This window comes from Neofelis nebulosa, chromosome 9 (assembly GCF_028018385.1).
Source record: "Neofelis nebulosa isolate mNeoNeb1 chromosome 9, mNeoNeb1.pri, whole genome shotgun sequence".
NCBI classification, from domain to species: domain Eukaryota; kingdom Metazoa; phylum Chordata; class Mammalia; order Carnivora; family Felidae; genus Neofelis; species Neofelis nebulosa.
The window spans coordinates 64,041,801-64,057,702 of NC_080790.1; positions in this window are offsets into that span (position 1 = coordinate 64,041,801).

The following is a 15,902-nucleotide window of genomic DNA, read 5'->3' on the forward strand; positions in this document are numbered from 1 at the left end:
ATCATGATCTGAGCCAAAGTCGGATGCTCAACTGACTGAGCCACCCAGTCTCCCCTAATTGCCATTTCTAACTGAGTAATAAGTTATAAGCTCAGCTGGGCAATTCTGGAAGACGAACCTTCAGAGAAATGCTGTAAAAATGAACTTCAGATACTGACAATACCAAAACTAAGGATGTTAGTGTTGTGTCTTTTATTTTTTGAGATGTGCCTTTAAACATCTGATTGAATATCTATAGATAAATCATAAATATGGGTAATCTATCTACTGGTTATTAATTATTTTAAGTATCCCTAATTTCAGGTTTAGGGAGAATACACGCATCCCCTTATAGAGCACAGACAGGGCATGATAAATTCTCTGTATAATAGGTAGTGTTAAACACATCAAGCTGTGTGGTCAGTATAATAGGCTGTCAGGGTGAAAGAGATTTCGAGTAATTCCATCCAAAGGGAATGAGATATTATATACATTTGTCTAAGATGCTCATAAGATTTTGTTTCATTTCACCACTCAAAACACCCTGCAGAAAGCAGGACCTTCCACATGCACTAAATTTTAGTTGTGCTGGAGCCTTTATCAAGACCTGACACCACGGGTTGCATACCTTCAGGGAGAGATTGTGTTGCCAAATGTTTAAATCCCCATGTAGAGCAAAACACAAAATATACATTACATTAGAGTATCACATGGCCAACGACTGGCTAGAGCATGCCTGGAAGAGGGCAGGTGCTGCCTGCCAGAGGCTGCAATTTAATATCCTGCTATAAAAGCAATAGGAGGCTCCTGTTCATCTGAAACCTAGAACCTATAATAAAAACAGTGAACAATTCAAAACTGGCACATTACTCCTACCGGCTGTTTAGGTGCCAGGATTTTTCACCATGCCAGAGTCGCAAACTGTGTATAGTACCCTGAAAACAACTGAGCCCTTCTTATGTGTAAGGTGGAATTGTGGGTAGTGAGGGCTTTACTATATGGGAAATTCTGTTTTCTTTGTTTTAAGGAAATGAGCATAATATATGTCCCGGTGGTTATTTAGGGAAATCGCTTATTCTGGGTTCATTAAAAGGCTTGAACTACATAATTTTATATAAAGTAAGACTTACAGCAGTTAACAGTCTGAGGCACAGAAATGGGAAAGGTAAGCCAGAATTTATAAACATTCGTTTCATCCAGGTGCACCTCACTTTAAACAATAAATGCATCCCAGGAGTGAAGTGAAAATAAAATACTTACAAATTGAATCATGTTTTAAATTAAACTAGGGATACGGTTACTTAAAGGAGGCTTCAGCTGGTTCTTTAGTAATGTGGATGACCGATTTGCAATTTATCAGTTTATGAAATATGAATTTTCAGATGTCAAATTTTAAAGCAGAGTACATCCATACATATATTTATATGTGTGTATATATACTTACAACTACATATCCTTATAAATATTCTCAAAGTCCTACAGTTAAAATCAAAATACAGCAAAGACATTCATGTTTAGCTTGATCCATATGGATTTTCTGGGTTTAAAGGAACATATAAAATATTTGCTTGAATGAGGATGTGTTAGAAAATGAAAAACAAAGGTTTCTAGCATTGCAGTTAGTTATCTGTGAAGTGGGAGTGTCGAGCAGTAAAACTCCGTGTCCACTTGGCTGCGACAATTAATATGGAGCTATTTTCAAGGTGGGATTATGGGCAATGGAACCTCTAGGGATGGGCTGTTTTGCCCATGCGTTAAATCCTCATTTTGTGTGAACTTAATGAAAAGATTGCAGTATGTTCTGTCAATGGTTCCTAGAGCATGGAGATGTCTCTTTCTTTTTCCCCTGAGTAAATGTAGTGAGATTCGTGCTGCATTTTATGGATGGCAATGTAAAGAAAGTGTGTGCTTTTTACTTTGTTTAGAAGTCCTGAAGATAGACTTAAAATCACGTAGGGAAATGCAGTTGGTCTATGGATGGAATATTGACTGGATGCACAATCAGTGGATTTGTAAACTTTGCTGTGTTTGGGGAAAACCTCTAACATTATAAAATATCAAGAAGAAAGAGTTGAGTTTTTCTATAGCATTTTAAATTAGGCATGGCTATTTTCAACAGAAGCTTGTTGGTCTGCTCTAAAAAAGTTTTTATTTATTATTCTAACTAGTTTGAATTCACAAGTGTGGTGTGCTATAGCCAGAATAAAGACTTGCTTTGCACAGAAATGTTCAGATGCTGTAATACAGGCAAGCATATGCTTATCTTCTTTTGATAAAAGACTGCTTGAGGATAGCAAATGCACAATATTGATAATAACAAAAAGCCCAGGGTAGAGTGGACAGGAACAGACATCAACAGGTGAGGCACGCTTGGTGTACTTGCCACCAGGTGCCCAGTCAGCCTTCGGGCAACCGTAGCACAGCCCGCATACCCTAGATCCATCAATGAGGAAGGGTTCACTGGAGCTAAACTATGTGTGGACATCTGCATGAAGCTGAAGTCCATCCAGAGGTATGCATATAGTCAGGGTGCTCCCTCCCTTCACCCCTCCCCAGTCCATGACTTATGCAGGACCAAACTTGTTTTTCCCTCATGTTGCTGAAAAACACATCACCTTGGGACTCCGGCTACCACAAAATATCCAGGGTCCTAGCAAACAACTCAGAGGCTCTGCATAATTTGCACCCATGACCCAGTTACCTCGATCGCAGAATTCTGTCCTTATGTGGAATCCAGACTCCAAAGTTTTGGGATTAAACGGGTCTTGATTCAGTAGTCCAGAGCTTATTTTTGTTTTTAACACCATGGAATTTGGGGGGTAGAAGGAGATTTTAGAGATAAGTCAAATCCCTTCACTTTATTTTTTTTTTAATATTTATTTATTTTTGAGAGAGAGAGGAAGGGAATGCACGAGTGCGGTAGGGGCAGAGAGAAAGACAGAGGATCCAAAGCAGGCTCCGTGCTGACAACAGAGAGCCCAATGCGGGGCTCAAACTCATTAACTGCGAGATCCCAACCTGAGCTAAAACCAAGAGCCAGATGCTCAACGAACTGAGCCACCCAGGCCCTCCTCAAATTCCTTCACTTTAAGTTTGAGAAAACTAAGGCCCAGAAAACTGACCTGAGCTGGCAGACCACTGGCTAGTGGCCCAGCCATAGGCGGATCTTCATTCTAAGGAAAAGGAAAGAACCCTGATTAAGCTAAACGTAAGGTGCTGTATATGTTACCTCGTTTCATACTGGCAAAGCCCCTCAGAGGCACTCATCTTTATCGTCCCCATTCACAGAGTAAAGCAAGTGAGATCAGAGCAGTTGCCTGGGGCATCCAGGTGGCTCAGTCGGTTAAGTGTCTGGCTTCAGCTCAGGTCATGATCTCACTGTTCTTGAGTTCGAGTCCCGTGTTGGGCTGTATGCTGACAGCTCGGAGCCTGGAGCCTGTTTCAGATTCTGCGTCTTTCTCTCTCTCTCTCTCTCTTGCCTCTCCCCTGCTCGCACTGTCTCTCTCTCTCAAAAATAAAATAAATATTAAAAAAATAATAACAGTTGACTAACTTGCCCCAAATCATATACCTTTTGGGCAATTTGCTGAAAAACCATTCACTGATTTGGCCAATTTACCAAATGATGAATTTGAAGAATGGCCAATCTGCTGAGTTTACCAAGAACTTCTTTCTTTTTTTTTTTTAAACGTTTATTTATTTTTGAGACAGAGAGAGACAGAGCATGAACAGGGGAGGGGCAGAGAGAGGGAGACACAGAATCTGAAACAGGCTCTAGGCTCTGAGCTGTCAGCACAGAGCCCGACGTGGGTGGCTCGAACTCACGGACTGTGAGATCATGACCTGAGCCGAAGTTGGACGCTTAACCGACCAAGCCACCCAGGCGCCCCAAGAACTTATTTCTTTAAACTATGATTTTTACAGCAATTCATATTATCCATAGTAGTGAAAGCTTTTGAGATTACTTTTAACATTTTAGTCAACTGTTTTTATGTTGTCTTCATGACCACACGTTTTAGGAATAAATTTGTATTGGTGATTAATATAAATCAAATTTGAGCTCTTAATTACAAGGTCCATTATAAAATCCCGTCTAGGCATTCATACTTTCTTACTATTGCTTATAATGGTATCTGCTTTCATCCTGAATCTTGTGCTAAGCACGTCAACATAACAAAGGAGCAGAAGTCATAAACTTTCTGCATTTTCTGAAATTTCTAGCAAACTGAGTTGCATGGAATGGTTCAACAGCCTATAACGGTATTTCCAAGATTTCATTTTGTTTAGTCTTAGTTTTAGTTCATTTTTTAGTTTGCCACAGCCATTTATACCCCGCAGTCCAGCAGCTCATTTGTCAGTCCAGACCAGCCAAATGTCCTTTCCTGTTTGTTTCACATCTCAAGCACTTCAAAAATGTTTAAAATACATTGCAAGTAATCCATTTAATTTATCCAGTTAGCAAATCTCTGAATCAAAAAAGGACAAAAAGCAACGGGCCCAATTAAACGAGTTGGGTGACAGAAGCTCATCTTATTCTTAGGATTTATAAAAGTCCTTGAATTTAGAACAAGGACAACAGCATGATGTGAAATAAATGAACTGTAATTCCCCAAAGTCAGGGACCAATACGTGAAGAAAACCTGGAGTACACTGAATTTTAGAGCTTATCAACTAATGTAAAATGGCTACAGCAAAAATAAAAATTAAGAGTTCAAAACTAATCTAAAACTTTGAAATAGGCTTTCAAGCTGCTATGGCCGCCTTACTCAATGGGATCTGTGATAAACTTAAGAGAAGCGTCATTGAAGGAAAGTGTTGATAAATCTGTGATTTGGCAAATTGGCCCTTCCATGAATTATTTGATAGGGGAATTGGATTTTGGTGAATTGGCTTTCAAAGAAATGGTTTTTGGAGAAATAACGATTCAAGGAATTAGTCCTTCAGAAGGTTTTTTTTTGGGGGGGGGTGGGGGCACATTGATACACTTTCCGATCACCAGAAGGTAAGGTACGGAAACGTGTCTGCTGACTCCAAAACTAACATTCTAACCTTCTACCCTTTCCAATTAACCACATAATTCGATGTAAAGTGGAAAGATTTTTGAAGTTCCTTAGAGCCCAAGAAAAGAAACATGGACTGAAAATGTTAGACCACTGAAGAAGTTCCCCCTTAGAAGTATTATAAGTATATTAAATCAGATCTCAGAGTTGAGTTCAATGCAAATCCTGTACTATATGTCCCAGTAGAAGAGTAAGATATAGTGATTTTGACGTGCCTGGTAAGAAAGCGCTTTCCCTGATACCAAGAACCTTAATTTGAGCAAGACTCAAACATTTATATTCATATCATGTGGATCTGTCTGGCCACAGTTAATTTGAGCATGTCACTTTATTCCCTGTACAGCATATCTAAAGCTTTAAGGCAGATTCAGGGAGCCTTTTCTTCCTGAAACACAAACACTACACAACTCTCTCATTAACTGGAACTTTCACGTCTGCACTGAAGAGAAAATAGAACTTAAAGCTCTGTCCTACCTAGTATATGTCAAACAGCACAGATTAGAGAAGGTGTGTTTGACAACGGCATTTTATTCAGGCTTGTGAGGGAAAGAGCCGGACAGGTTGTAAACCTGTATAACTATGCAACAAAAATAACTGCAACGATGTTTAAAAGATATACTAAAATGAAAATGTTTAAGATACTTGACAAAGGCAAAAGTTTGCCTGTTACTCATTTGATGTCACCCCAATTCATCACAACTGTTGAAAAGGTATGCCTCTACAACTTTAGAGCTAAAACCACTCCCAGGTCTTGTGGAGCCACAGGTGGAACTGGGAGTGTGCTTCCAGGAGTGGGGAAGAGAAAAACAATTATTTAGTAATATTTTCAACTTGAAAGTGTCTAGGTCAGTTCTGTTCACAGTAATATAATGTAAGCCACATACATATTTTTGAATGTTCTAGCTACATTTTAAAAAGTGAAGGACACATGAAATTAATTTTAAGAGACAGAGACAGAGCATGTGCAGGGGAGGAGCAGAGAGAGAGAGGGAGACACAGATCTGAAGCAGGCTCCAGGCTCTGAGCGTTCAGTACAGAACCCAATGCGGGGCTCAAAATCACAAGCCGTGAGATCATGACCTGAACTGAAGTCGGACGCTTAACCGACTGAGCCACCCAGGCACCCCTGAAATTAATTTACATTTTTTTTAACGTTTATTTATTTTTGAGGCAGAGAGAGAGCATGAACGGGGGAGGGTCAGTGAGAGGGAGACACAGAATCTGAAACAGGCTCCAGGCTCTGAGCTGTCAGCACAGAGCCCTACGCGGCGCTCGAACTCACAGACCGCGAGATCATGACCTGAGCCGAAGTTGGCCGCTTAACCGACTGAGCCACCCAGGCGCCCCTTAAAGTATATATTCTTTAACCCCCAATGCAACCAAATTTTAGCATTTTAACCTCATAATCAATATAAAATATTAGTGAGATATTTTACATGCTTCGTAGTAAGTCTTCAAAAATCTGATGTGTATTTTATACGTACAGCACAATTCAGTTGGGACTATCTACATTTCAAGCACTGAATAGCCACACATGACTAGTAGTTGCTATATTGGACAGCATGGGTCTAAATCCACAGTCTCATTTGAAAAGGGAGGTTGCTTTGAGGGTATTGGAGTTGGGTGATTCTGTCTGGGTTGGACTGCAGTTTGTTTATTGTTAATTCTGAACGTTAGCCTGCTAAAGGCTTAGGCCAAAAGAGACCTCCAAACTCTGGGCTATAATTCACACCTCAGTTAACATGAAATTAATATTACCAACTTGCAAAATGTTTGGGCTGTCCCCTGCTTTTCTAAATGTTTTCATTTACATCTAAGGCCAAATGGTAAGAAGTACAGGAACCCTCTTCTCTTCCCTGTCTCCCAACTCTGGTCATCCTTAGTACTCTACTGCATTTCCATCCACTGGATTGTCAAGAAACACCATTCCTGAGTGCAGTTTGCCTTTATACATATATATTTTTTTAGGTTTGTTTATTTTGAGAGGGAGAGTGGAATGGGCAGAAAGACGGGGAGGGAGAGGGAGAATCCCAAGAAGACTCCCCACTGTCAGCACAGAGCCCGATGCGGGGCTCAGTTTCACGAACTGTGAGATCATGACCTGAGCCGAGATCAAGAGTTGGACATCAGATGCTTAACCAACTGAGCCACCCAGGTGCCCCTGGTTTGCCTTACATTTTGACACAGGATAGAGGTATTTCTACTCCAAGCCTCTGCCCAGGCAGCTCTGCTCCCAGTGCTCTGTGAACAGTGCTGCCTGCGTCCCCACACCTCCACCGCCTGGCTGACTCCTGATTGCTGTGTGGAGTCTGCTTTCTTTCACTTGCCCTAAAAACCCCGATGCCACCTCGAAAACCATCCCGGACTGCCTCAAAGACCCAGACCCAATGCTCTTCCACCATGCTCTCTTGGCAAACACTGTGAGCTCTTATGCCACATTATTTCCAATATGTCTGTCACTCTGCAGCATTATCACGTCTGCCTATTGTCCCTCTCTTCCCCCCCACCCCCAAGATGGCGAGAAAAAGTATCTTCTTGACCTTTGTAGTTACAGTGCCCAGTACAGAACAGGTACTCAAAGCTCATGGACATGAAATATGAAACAGTATAGAAAGTATAATCAAGTTCATTTTTTCAAATGATACATTGTTTAAAAGCGTATGCCTAACATGTTTTATAGCCAAAATGAATGTAAAGTTCAACCGTTAACTTCTAAATTCCAGGTGTTGTGCCAGATCTTGAGGCTACAGAGGTAAACCATTCTCCAGACTCTCAGAGATGGCAGTTAACTGATGGTTAAGACGAAGGCTTCTCAAAGCCCTCATCGAGGGTGAATACCAAGCAGCCTGGGAAGTTATTTAAAAAGCAGACTCTGAATCAGGCCGTCAGGGGTTAGCCCCAGATTCTGCCTTTCTGACAAGCTCCCAAGGGCCACTTCTGGTCCAAGGATCCCACTTTAAGTAGGACTGTGGTCCAGGAGTCAGGGGACCTGAAATTTAACTCTGACTCCTATTGTATGGATATGAGTCTTTACTCTCAGTACTGCCAAATCTGCTTGCTCAACTCTTAAACTACCTTGGAGAAGAGAGTAGGTTTGGGCTGCTCATTAAATCACCTGGAGCTAATTTTAGAATGCTGATGCCCAGAACACAACCTGCACCTAGTAACTCGGAATCTCTGCAGGCAGGGGTGAGGCATCAGTGTTGTTTTGTTTTGTTTTAGTGCAGGGGAAGGGCAGGGAGAGAAAGAATCCCTAGCAGGCTCCTTGCTCTGAGCACAGAGCCTAATGCAGGGCTCGAACCCACAAAGCATGAGATCATACCCTGAGCCAAAATCCAGTCAGACTCTTAACCAACTGAGGCACCCAGGCACCCCAGGCATCAGTATTTTTAAACTCCCAAGGCTGAGAACTGCTAAAGTGTTACTAGCTGGATATGTTGATTATTAACTCAATTGATTGGTGTTAATGAGGTCAGAGATAAGCAAATGATGCTCCCCTGCCAGATGACTTTATTCTATTCTGGTGGCGGTACTTCCATGTCATTGGTGGTACCATTTCCAACACTAAAAAGGCAACACAAAACACAGACCTTGATACAGTTGTGCACAGAAGGAAAGCTGTACTGATACCATAAAGAATCATCAGCCAAGCTTCCCAACTTTTTGCAGTCACCACCCTTGACTCATGAGATCAAATGAAAACAGGATTTTTTCCAGGGAAAAATAGTAAAACCAGACTCCAAGGAGCCACTGGATATTTTTGCCTTGCACGGGCAGTCCCATCCTAGGTTCTTTTTCAATTAGTTTTTAAATTTGAAAAATTGAAATGAAAAACTCCAAACACTTTAAAACTATACTTTGTCAGTTAAAAGAAAAACCCTTTATAATTCTTACCACATCTCTTTGTGCTAGGTTAAGAGAGAAACATCCAAACTTCTAGTCTTGACTTTTAAGATGTCTTAGTTTCAAACCTGTTACTGTCTTTAATGTGAAAAAAAAAAAATTGGTTGAAGTAGGAAAGAAAACAAGAATTAGATTTTTATTCAACTCAAGTAATGAATTGCTTTGTAGCACAGCAGTAGCATTTGTCATTAAAATACTGATTTTTCCCCTTTAATTAGTTTTTGCTTTTGTCAAGATATGCTGCTCATGTTTTCCAAAAAAAAAAAAAGATTATTTGTTTAACAAATTTATCAACAAATAGCTAAAGAGTATACAATACACCCAAAACATCCTAGGATTTGAGAGGCAAAAATATATGATGTCCTGTTATCTTCAAAGGCCTGAGGAGATTAAACTTACATTCTATGGAAAATATAGCTAAACTTATGAACAAAAAGTAATAAAAGCTAAAATACTAGCTTTAAAGTGTTCAGAGAAGAGAGATCGCTCACTTCCAACTGGAATGGAGTAATGCAAGGCTAAATAGGGATGGGAAAGGTTTTACCTGAACCTTGAAGGGTGGGCAGAGATTAGATGATTAGCCCAGAAAAAGACAATCTATGACCAAGAGCATGAAGAAAGGAAAGCATAAGATGGGCTTAAAAATAGTGACGAGGGGTGCCTGGGTGGCTAAGTTGGTTAAGCATCTGACTCTTGATTTCAGCTCAGGTCTTGATCTCAGGGTTGGTGAAATCAAGCCCCTTGTTGGGCTCTGTGCTGACAAAGTGGGGCCTGCTTGGAATTCTCTGTCTCCTTCCCTCTCGAAAGAAAGAAAGAAAGAAAGAAAGAAAGAAAGAAAGAAAGAAAGAAAGAAAGAAAGAAAGAAAGAAAGAAAGAAAGAAATTGTAATGAGACAAGTAAAGAGATTGATGAGACAAGAGTATTTGACCTGGATCAGGTGAAAAGTTCCACTTCACCCAGGTTTAGATCCAAAGGGTTAAGGACTATGAACTAAGCAAAACATAGTTAGGCAAATTGGATTAATTCTTCTGTTCTCCAGAGACAGGGTAAAGGGGTAAAGTTGATAAAAATAAATTGGTATAAGAGTTGACAAAGGTAAGGTGATAAGGGGGGCCACAATGAATGTACCTGAAGGCTAGACTAAGGATTTTTATTTTAAAAATTTCCTATAGGTAATGGGAAATTGACTAAGGCTTTTGTCTGTTTGCTTGCTTACTTGTTTGTTTTAAGTAGCACAATGAGGGATGCTTGGATGGCTGAGTGGTTAAGCATCTGGCTCTTGATTTTGGCTCAAGTTATGATCTCATAGTTCATAGGTTCAAGCCCCATGTCACACTCTTGAACTGACAGCATGGAGCCTGGATTCTCTCTGTCTCTCTGTCTGCCCCTCTCTTGCTCATGCTCTCTCTCTCTCAAAATAAAAAGAAAAATAAACATTAAAAAATAATAAGTAGCACAGTAAAAGTGATGTCTTCAAGAAGACAAACTTTGAAGCCATATATAGCACAAATTAGAGTGGAACATAACTTGAGATGGAAGAATGGATTAGTGGAGCAATGAAGAGAAGCTGATCTGGATCCTAGCTATAGAAAGAAAGAGGTGTCAGAGAAATGGAGGAATGATAAAAAGTAGGACTCATTAATGAATAAATCTGAGAGGTACCCCTTGGTGTTCCAGTCATAAACTCCCAACACTTGCTTCTTCATTCTGAAGCCTGCTTGCTGTGAATACCTGTGATCTCTGCTTGAGGTCTTCAGCCTGGTTGGGAGAACATGCTTGGCCCACATGCAGGATGAGCCAGAAGTACCAGAGAGCAGAGAGATAACACCCTTAGAAGCAGCCTGAGCCAATAAGAACGGGGATGTGGAAGATAAATGCTACAGATTCCTCACCCCTCCATTGGAATAATTCTTAGTTCTACACTGTCCCTCAGAGTGCCCCAATGGGATTAAACCTCAATTTCCCAGTGGCAACTTGCTTGATAATAGACCATGTCTTGTCTTTCTTTTATGCCTTATCTCCTTTTCCCAGGGTCTCATCAGCATTTCTTGTATCACTCCCAAATAAACTTGTGGCACTAGTATCCTTGCCTTGGTGTCGGCTTGCAGAGGAACCTAAACTAACAGTTAAGAAGAGAGTAGAATTAAAAATTAGGCAGAATAATGACTCCCCCTCACCCACCAAGATGTTCATATCCTCATCCTAAGAATCTGTCAATGTGATACTTTCTGTGGCAAAGGGGACTTGGTAAAGTCCATGAAATGGGGACTAGCCAGATGTGTCCAGTCAAATCACATAGATTCTCAAAAGCAGAGAACTGTTCCCAGCTGTGGTTAGAGGGAGATGTGACAATGGAAGAAAAGTCAGATGCAACATTGCTGGCTTTGAAGATGGAGGAAAGGAGCCATGAGCCAAGGAATGTGGGTGGCCTCCAGAATCTGGAAAAGGCAAAGGAAATGGATTTTCTCCATTTCTCCAGGGCCCTTAGAAAGGAATGTAACCCTACTGACATCTTGACTATATCCCAGTGAGGCCATGACCTACAGGACTGTGAGATAATAAATTTGGGTTGTCCTGAGCAATGAAGTTTGTAGTAAATTTTAGTAACAGCAACAGAAAGTTTATACATTATTTTAAAATTACAGCCACTGAAATTTTGAGGCAGTCATAAAAAGTGAACTATAACAGAAGACATTGATTTTTTAAAAGATGCCGGTTTGAATGCTCAATATGTTGAGCTATGTGTGTGTTCTTGATAGTATGATATTCTTAGATATTCACAGAGCCTCTTGTATATATGTAGTATCATTCTTCAACTAATTATGAGAGGGGAAAGATGTTTGATATTTGTTGTGTTTTAGCCAGGAAGTTATATCATTTAATCAGTTCTATTAAACTGTACGTGATGCCTTTAAGAAGACACAGTCTTCAAAATGTGTTGGTGTAGGGGAAATGATGGCAATTGATAATAAAATACCATTGTCAAACTCACTCCTTCTAGTGCTCAGTTTCACCTGGGCTATATTTAGAAGCTTTAATTTGGAAAGGATAGTTTCCATGACAAATGTGTTATGTGAGTATATTCGTTGAATTTAAAACTTTCATTGAGTTGTAGCAACACACACAAGGGCTTGAAATAAGAATTTTGACACATTAATTCAGAGCAACTTAAAGTAGCTTCCAGTGCATTGTTCAAAATACATAATCCTGGACACACAGTTTTATTTGAGCATACAGTTCTTTCAAACACTACACCTTTGGAATATTATGGGTTTTTTTTTTATTAAAAAAATTTTTTTAATGTTCATTTTTGAGAGAGAGAGAGACAGAGACAGAGAGACAGAGTGCAAGTGGGGGAGGGGCAGAGAGAGAGGGAGACACAGAATCTGAAGCAGGTTCCAGGCTCTGGGCTGTCAGCTCAGAGCCCCATGCAAGGCTCGAACCCATTAACCGTGAGATCATGGCCTGAGCCGAAGTTGGACGCTTAACCACCTGAGGCACTCAGGCACCCCTGGAATATTATGTTTTATTCCAATCCTGTGATTTCATCGGGTTACTTCATTTTTAGCAGCCACTGCCTTTTCCTACTCTGTCCATGCTTTGCAGCCCCACCCAATCCTCACCCCTCCCCACAAAACATGTACAATAGGGACACGATTGAATATTAAAAACTCTAAGCCACTGGTGAGCTAGATTTGGCAAGAGAGTTGGGTCTGCTGCGTCTAGACAGACTTCTGCAATAATACCCACCCCTCCACCTAACCTCCCTCATATAAAGCCTACCTACTTTGTGATTCAGCTTCTACCTAGTTCTGGTTCATATGCTGGTACTGACAGAGCCTAGTGGGGACCAAGGCTGGGGCCACGGTGGCTCAGCAGAGTTCCTCCAGCCTCTCACCCTGACAAGATTCTGCTTCCCCTAGCTCTTCTACTAACCAGCAAGAACTCTCTGATAGGATCTGGAAGTCCAGTGGCTTCTTTGAACAACTCTGCCTTCCCTTGATGCAGATTCTACCGATTTGGCTTAGGCTTGACCTGAGGCCTTTCTGCTTCCTCTGAGGTGAGCAGGAGTGAAAATGGGGAGAGGATTCTTTTTGCTGCCCCATTTTGTTTGCCACAGCCTGTGCCTCATAACAGCCCGTGCTCCTGCTCCAAGCACAGAGCAGACCTCCAAGCCATCTTAATTAAATCAAATTCTTATTTAAAAAACAAAAACAAAAACAAAAAAACAAAAATCTTATCTATCTGCAGACTGTCAATGCCAAATGTTTTGCTTTTACTTCTCCCCTGTTCACAATATACCATTCATAATAAAAATAAGCTCTTGCCAAACAAATTTTAAATAACCAGGGTAAAGCCTACCATGTTTTTACATATTATGGATTCAGTTCGATCACTCCAGTGACAGGATAGGACAATAAATGTTACTGCTTTCTCTGGTGGGCAATGCAGTCCAGTGTTTTCAGAGAGGAATCTGCTTAGAGCACATCCTCTAACTGCAGATATGACACCAGATGCACAGCCCCCCTCCAGAAAAAGAAAAAAAAAATTCCTCTAAATACCAAGATAATTTGTAGAAGGGCTATATGGTTACAAAAGCATTTTGGCAGGGCTTAAGAAAATGAAATAAGGGAGAAAGCAAGTGCAAAAGACATTGAATTTCAAGTAAGAATGGGCGCAAACACTTTAAAGCCAAAAATAATCTGTGTACCCTGGAGCTTGGGGACCGTCTGCCTCGGCAGATCACAATCCTATAGCCATGTGTCCCCAAATGACTAAAAAAGATGATTCAAGAGGATTACCTATTGGTGCAGGCTTTTAATGCTGACAAATGTGGTTAGCTTTATAGGCAGGTGCCCTCCACAGCTTTTATTTGCTATGGAGTTTTTAATGTAGTTAATGCTGTTTTAATTCCATTTCTACTAGGATCCTATTTTCTCTGAGACTTGGTCCTGCAAACCGAGAATCTGCCATCCATAGTACCTTTCAAGAATGTCATTCAGAGACCTTCTTCTTTAAAATTATCTGTGATAATTTTTTTCACCGTCTTTGCCCTCCCACAATCTTGACTTTGGTTCCAACCCCTGAATCAACGCTATCCTCCCTAAGGTCATCGGTGATCTCCTCTTTTCCAAATTCAGTGGCCTCTCATGATTCTGAGGACCAGTCTTTCGATTTTGAAACTATCAGGTTTCCTTGGCCCCTTCTCAGCCTTGATTTTAGAAATTAAAAAAAAAAATCCCAATTCTCCTATTTTTATCTATAGAATAATTATTGAATTTAAATATATTTTTGTTTTTTATTTCATTTCAATCAGTGTTTACCAATTATTGCATTCAAAATCCTCTACCAGAAATTACTGCTCCTCTTGACAGAGCTGACCGAAGAGCACTGAGCTTTGAATGAAGTTCCACATGAAAGAAACAATCTCTACTCCTAATCTGTCATGTGATTGGGAGTATAAATTTTGCAAGCATCTTAAACCGTTTTTCCAGCACTACTGACCTATTGATTACCAAATGGTGAGATTAAAGAGTAATCACTGATGATACCCATTCTACCAGGTTTCCAACTACCTTGGAATGTTCTAGAAGTATCAGGAAGGTAAAGAAAGAAGAAACACACCAGGGATTTAATAATGCACTCTAGAGACTGATTTCTAACATATACTGATCACAGATGTGTGCCTCATTGGGGCCTAATATTCACACTTCATGGTAGGCAAAGTCTAGGCTTCAGCATTGCCTACAAAGAGCTATTCCTAGCCTGCAAGTTATGAAAATCATCACTGGAAGTCTTAATATCATGTGTTAAATTTGACGGTCACTCAAATGCACACAGAAGGATAAGAGGGTCAGGGTGCTAGCTACTAATGAGAAGGATGTTGATTTTAAATCTGTAATGTGTATATTTATATGCACTTTTCCATTTGGCGATAGTGTTTCTAATTGGATCTTTTTGTGTACGCGGCAAAATCTTTAATCAGATAACATTTTGCATCCCAAAATCATATATAGTTATGGTATTGAATTTTCTTTTCTCTACAAAAGGGTTTATTTAACCTCTTTAGTTAAAAATAATTTAAGGCCATGATGAATATTGATTAACCTTGGGAACCAAAGAGTAAACATAAAAACAATTCTGTACTCTAAGTTCAGGTTTAACAATGTGCTAATAGCCCATAATGAAGATAGCAGCCATCAGTTAATCAACCCATTAAGTTGGGATCAGAAGTGTCAACCCAAGTGCAGTCGACTAATTTACTGACCCTTAATGGGTCAGCAAGATCTATAACCCAAAGACTGATCTTTCTGCTTCTGTTTAAGTCACTTTGGAGGCCAATTCACTTCTTTCCATGATTATGATCTCTGACCTGGTATGGGCAGGAAGTCAACATAAAATCCATTTATGAGAATGTGCTTTGGGTTACTGAGTAATGGAATCTCAAGCTAACTAGTGAGTTAAGTGTCCGGGTAGAGGCTCTTTATGGAAGCACCAACTTTTTCCAATGTCCACACAAGTGTGAAAATTGACGTGTACAATCTTAAGTGAGAACTTCTGACTCCAGTACTGAAGGTCTTGGTTCTTGAGTTAGCTAAGTCTTTCGACCCACTCTCCTTCCTATACTGCTGTGAGTGCATTTTAGTTTTTTGAAATGTCAACAGGTCAAAAAGAACTGAGTAGCAAAATGGCAAAGTATAGAGCTATGCCTGCCCGATAAAAGTTTTGCTTTATGAAGGATGTAGTGGGTTGGATAGAAAGTTGCTTTAGTGATTAACAAGAAAAATGGATATAGTTTGGCTGAATCTAATATATGAGATTCAATTACCCATCCAGTGTGCTACTTTCAAGGGGAAGAAGAGAAAAAGTGGGAGCATATCTTCTTGTTGGGCCTTTGATAGGGCATAACAAAAATTATGAATCAAAAATCCATTCACTTGAATTGTATTCGTATAGAAA